Consider the following 6,079-nt stretch of genomic DNA (forward strand, 5'->3'; position numbering starts at 1 on the left):
TAAAGTAGGAAGTCAAGAAATCACCGGGATAACAGGCAGGCATGGCCTTGGTGTACAAAATGAAGCAGGACAAAGGCTAATAGAGTTTTGCCAAGAGAACACGCTGATCATAGCAAACACTCTTTTTCAACAGCACAAGAGGCGACTCTACACATGGACATCACCAGATTGGTCAATATCGAAATCAGATTGATTATGTCCTTTGCAGCCAAAGATGGAGAAGCTCCATACAGTCAGTAAAAACAAGACCTGGAGCTGACTGTGGCTCAGATCATGAGCTGCTTCTTGCAAAATTTCAGCTTAAATTGAAGAACGTAGGGAAAACCACTAAACCATTCAGGTATGACCTCAATCATATCCCTGATGAATATACAGTGGAGATGAGGAATTAGATTTAAGGGATTAGACCTGAGAGACAAAGTGCCTGAGGAACTATGGACAGAGGTCCGTAACATTGTTCAGGAGGCAGCAACTCAATCCATCCCAAAGAAAAAGAAATGCAAGAAAGCAAAGTGGCTGTCTGATGAGACTTTACAAGTAGCTGAGGAAAGAAGGGAAGCGAAAAGCAAGGGAGAAAGGGGAAGATATATCCAACTGAATGCAGAGTTCCAGAGAATAGCAAGGAGAGACAAGAAGGCCTTCTTAAATGAACAATGCGAAGAAATTGAGGAAAACAACAGAATGGGAAAGACTAGAGATCTCTTCAAGAAAACTGGAGATCTCAAGGGAATGATTTGTGCAAAAATGGGCATGATAAAGGACAAAGAAGGCAGGGACCTAACAGAAGCAGATGAGATTAAGAAGAGGTGGCAAGAATACACAGAAGAACTATACAGGAAAGATCTGAATGTCCCTGATAGCCATGACAGTGCGGTCACTGACCTTGAGCCGGACATCCTCGAGAGTGAAGTCAAGTGGGCCTTAGGAAGCATTACTAACAACAAAGCTAGCGGAGATGACAGTCTTCCAGCTGAGCTATTTAAGATCCTAAAAGATGATGCTGTTAAAGTGCTGCACTCAATATGCCAACAAATTTGGAACACTCAACAGTGGCCACAAGACTGGAAAAGGTCAGTTTACATTCCAATTCCAAAAAAGGGCAACGCCAAAGAGTGTTCAAACTACCGTACAATTGCGCTCATTTCACATGCCAGCAAGGTGATGCTCAAAATCCTACAAGCTGGACTTCAGCAGTATGTGAACCGAGAACTACCAGAAGTACAAGCTGGGTTTCGAAGAGGCAGAGGAACTAGAGATCAAATCGCCAACTTTCGCTGGATCATGGAGAAAGCAAGAGAATTCCAGAAAAACGTCTATTTCTGCTTCATTGACTATGCTAAAGCCTTTGATTGTGTGGATCACAACAAACTGTGGCAAATTCTGAAAGAGATGGGGATACCAGACCACCTCACCTGTCTCCTGAGAAACCTGTACGAGGGTCAAGAAGCAACAGTAAGAACCAGACATGGAACAACCAATTGGTTCAAAATTGGGAAAGGAGTACGACAAGGCTGTATATTGTCGCCCTGCTTATTTAACTTATGTGCAGAGTACATCATGAGAACTGCCAGGTTGGATGAATCACAGGTCGGAATTATGATTGCTGGAAGAATTATCAGCAACCTCAGATACGCAGACGATACCACCCTAATGGCAGAAAGCGAAGAGGATCTAAAGAGCCTCTTGTTGAGGGTGAAAGAGGAGATTGCAAAAGCTGGTTTGAAACTCAACATTAAAAAAACGAAGATCATGGCATCTGGCCCCATCACTTCCTGGCATATGGAAGGGGAAGAAATGGAAGCAGTGACAGATTTTATTTTCTTGGGCTCCAAGATCACCACAGACGGCGACTGTAGCCATGAAATTAAAAGACGCTTGCTCCTTGGGAGGAAAGCTATGGCACACCTAGACAGCATAGTAAGAAGCAGGGACATCACCTGGCCGACAAAGGTCCGTCTAATCAAAGCTATGGTTTTCCCAGTAGTAACATATGGCTGTGAGAGCTGGACTATAAGGAAGGCTGAGCGCCGAAGAATTGATGCTTTCGAACTGTGGTGCTGGAGAAGACTCTTACGAGTCCCCTGGACTGCAAGGAGGTCAAATCAGTCCATCCTAAAGGAAATCAACCCTGAGTGCTCATTGGAAGGACAGATCCTGAAGCTGAAGCTCAAATATTTTGGCCACCTAATGCGAAGAGAAAACTCTCTGGAAAAGACCCTGATGCTGGGAAAGACTGAAGGCAAAAGGAGAAGGGGACGGCAGAGGATGAGATGGCTAGATAGCATCACTGATGCAATGAATATGGACTTGAGCACGCTCCGGGAGAGAGCGGAGGACAGGAAGGCCTGGCGTGCTATGGTCTATGGGGTCACGAAGAGTCGGACACGACTGAACAACTGAACAACAACAACAAAGTTATGATCTGGGTGGAATAAAGAAGAGAAACAAAGAACAGGATAGGGGAAGGAAGAAGAAAAGAAGAACGGTGATTGGAAATGGGTGGTGGTGAGGGGGGAGAATTCCCTAAGCCAAGTGGCTCCTTTCAGAGGTGGTACTTCAGAGGAATTTAGGAGGCTGTGGAGGATTGCACGTACGTAAATTAACTTTATGAGGTGAGGTGGCTGAGGGCTTTCTCTAGCTTTTTTTTTTTTTTTTTTTTTAGTGTAGAACCAATCTAAAAGCCCCAGCAGTTCCTTGATCATGATGCCACATAGTCCTAACCCTCCTTTTGGACTAATTAGAGTCCTACAGCTGTTTAGGAGAAATTAAAGTGGAGGGGGAGAAAGAAGTTTATGGAAGCTGAATGGATCCTTTGCTGTACTGAAGCTAGTAAACTTCTGCAGAGGCCAAAGATTCCAGTTTGAGGCATTAAAATCAGATGCTGTGTGAAATACCAATATTTCACACGGAGCTCTTTCTTCCCTTCCTTCTCCCTCTTCAACATTTCCTTGCAAGCAAGCTCCCAACAGTGGGCATGTAAGAGCAGAAGGGGGGGGGGGAGAAAACATTGAGCAGACTGAGCAGACTGTGGAAGGAAAGGTGGCAGTTTCCCCTCTACTTTAAAAGGCTTGTGCATTCACACTAGAGCCCCTCATGGATGGTCTGCCAAGGAGCGAGTCCTAAAGCCTCCTAGTAATAGCAAGGCTACTGAGCTCAGAGGGAACACGTCGGCTTTTATTAACTAGGGCTGTGCACAGCTTTGGATCCAAATTCCGAACTGAAGCAGGGTGATTAGGAAGAAATCAGTCCAGATCCGAAGTGGGTCGGATCAGTCTGAATCGCTTCAGAATGCTTTGGACGATTCTGAAACCCAGACAGCTTGACTGGGAAATGTAACAATTCCTTAAGATTAAGGAGGGGGAGAGTAGGAGTTGGGAGGGGGGAAGTGAGCCTTGTAAAGTGACATCTAGCTGCCAATAGGGCCGAATTTTTAACGCAGCAGTCTCCAATCACAGTGGGGTAATTGAGAGTAGGGTGGAATCACTCCTCTATAAGGAAAGGCTTCAATGTTTGGGTTATTTCATTTCGAAGAAGAGCAAATAAGGGGGAGGTTTATAACATTAATGGAATAGTGAAAGCGGAGCAGTGCAATCAATAAGCTGAGTTCAGTGTGACTTTTTCCTAGGTAATGTGTATTGCAGCCATAGAGATGTTTAACTTTTTTCTTCCCTTAATGAAGAGCCTCAGGTCATCCAGTGAAGCTGAATAGTGGCAGATTCAGGGCAGACAAAAGGAAAGTATTATTTGCACCAAAAAAAACCTACACCGGGGATTAGGGATAGTGACCTCCTAATGGTCACCTTAAACACCTTCTGATTAGGATCTCTAATCCCCTGTGTGGCTTGACAGTTTTTACCTTTTGTTTTAGTCTTTGAGAAAGGAAACTTTATGCATGGCTAGCGCAAAAGCCACTGGACTTTGGCAGGTTCAGTCAGCTCCATAGAGGCTGCCAGGTGCCCAAATTCCATGCACTTACATGGAAGCACCAAAAAATTATAGCACTTTACTTTGACAGATATTCTCGAAAAAAACAAAATTTACCAGTGACTAGCACAAGGGTCACTGGGCCTAACTGCCTGAAATTTGGAAGTTTCAATCATCTCCATCTACCAGGTTTCCAAATTTCATGTATTTATCATACAAACTAAAAACGTTATGGCCATTTCTGTTTTCCAATGTAAGTCAATGGGAAAATGTAAAATAATTGGCAATTAGGATAGCTCAAAAGATCCAGGGCATAGCTCAGAAGATTGAGCAACATGCCCAGCTAGGCCTCACTCCAAAAACACCCATGCATCAGATGCAAAGGGAGGTGGCATTAATAATAGGCGAACACAGCCCTCCCCTCCAGTTCTTACCTGTTCCTGCCCATCCAAGGTTATCTCCAGCACTAAGTTGCTAGATAGCAACCGATGCAATGAATATGAACTTGAGCACGCTCCGGGAGAGAGCGCAGGACAGGAAGGCCTGGCGTGCTATGGTCCATGGGGTCACGAAGAGTCGGACACGACTGAACAACAACAACACCATCTCTAATCTGCTTGAAAAAAAGAGCCCACAAAAGTTAACAGTCTGCAAAAAATTACTACCCTACAAGTAGGCACGTCTAGCATTGCCCTGTGGGTGGGTTTGGTATCTCTACAACAAAGAATCTTTACTGCTTTCCGTAAATTACAGCCCCTAGGGTTTATTTAGGACAGAAATCCTTAAATATCTTAAGTTAAAATGGTTCCAAGCTAGGGTTACCAAGTGCTGTACTTTACAGAAAACAGTCCTCTATTCGAAGGGCTGTCCAGTCCACATCCCAATTAAAGATGAAGAATCCTAAGCAGGGAGACCAGAGCAAGGCCCTTCAACAGTGAGCTGAGCAGGAAGGCACACAGGTCACCTTCTTCCCCACTCTGGTGAGATGTGTTGTATTTCTATTTAAATTAAATGCACAGCTACACAGATAACTTAGCAATCGGGATGTTGGAGGAATCCATCCAGGAGGTGAAGTTCGCCGAGCTTCCAGCAGCTTGGTACCCCAGACGCCAGCTCAGTTACCTGTGAGCTGGTCTGACCCAAACTGTATTGAGTCAAGCCAGCTCATGGACTTGAGAGGGGGCGGTCCCCTTAAATGGCTGTTTATGCAAATTGTGGGTGCAAGTTGCATAATTTATGCAAATTGCAGCTGTGATTTGCATAAATTGTGGCCATAGTGTTTAATTTCCACAAATTGCACCTGCATTTGCACAAATTGCAGGTGCAAGTTGCCCAAAATTAAGCATATTACAGCCAAAATGTGTGCAAACTACAGGTGAAATTTAAGGAATTTAAGGTGGTTTAAGGAAAAAAAGAAAAAGAAAACAAGAAAGTTCTCACATTTCTGGAAAAAGTCCACAGCTCGCAAATGAAAGGCTAGCCAGGAGTTCCAGGGAAATCTGACAGCCCCCAAAAGGGCCAGATTTCCCTGCAACAGCCATCCCTACATAGCATATGCACATTTTATGCAAACCTGTGCCGCTTTTTGTCCTTGCTTGTTTGGCCATCCCAGAGATGGTTTAGAGATATCTCTTAAGAACTTAAGAGGATCTCTGCCAGATCAATCCAAAATGTCCATCTAGCCCAGTATCCTGTTTCCAGGAGCAGCCTGCCAGATGAGTCCAGGGCACCCACGAGCAGGGCACAAAGGCAACAGCCCTCCCTTATCGTCTTTCCCAGCACCCGGCATCCACAGGCAAACTGCTTCTGACCACAGAACCTCAGGCCAAACCCAGCCCTCGGGGATTCCCCAGATGGCCACGCCCCCTCCCCTGGCCCCACCCCATTTCCCCCAGCCATGGATGGTTTGGTGCTTTCCTGCCTCTTATGCAGTATTTTCCCCATTCTGAAAGGTTGAAATGCGTCTCCTAAGGCTTAGTTACAATCGGTGGGAGCTTTAAGCTAAATTTACTGGTAGTTTTGGCCCCACCCTGTTTGCCTTTGGCTGCGCCCACCAGTGGCATGCAGCCCCTGGGAGCTTCTCCAAAATGGAACTTGGCCCTCTCCTAAGAGAGCCTCAACACCCCTGACGTACAGGTTTCCATTTAGCTATCAT

The sequence above is a fragment of the Heloderma suspectum genome, chromosome 17 (assembly GCF_057233095.1).
Source record: "Heloderma suspectum isolate Gila_16-S chromosome 17, 16-S_ref, whole genome shotgun sequence".
NCBI lineage: Eukaryota > Metazoa > Chordata > Lepidosauria > Squamata > Helodermatidae > Heloderma > Heloderma suspectum.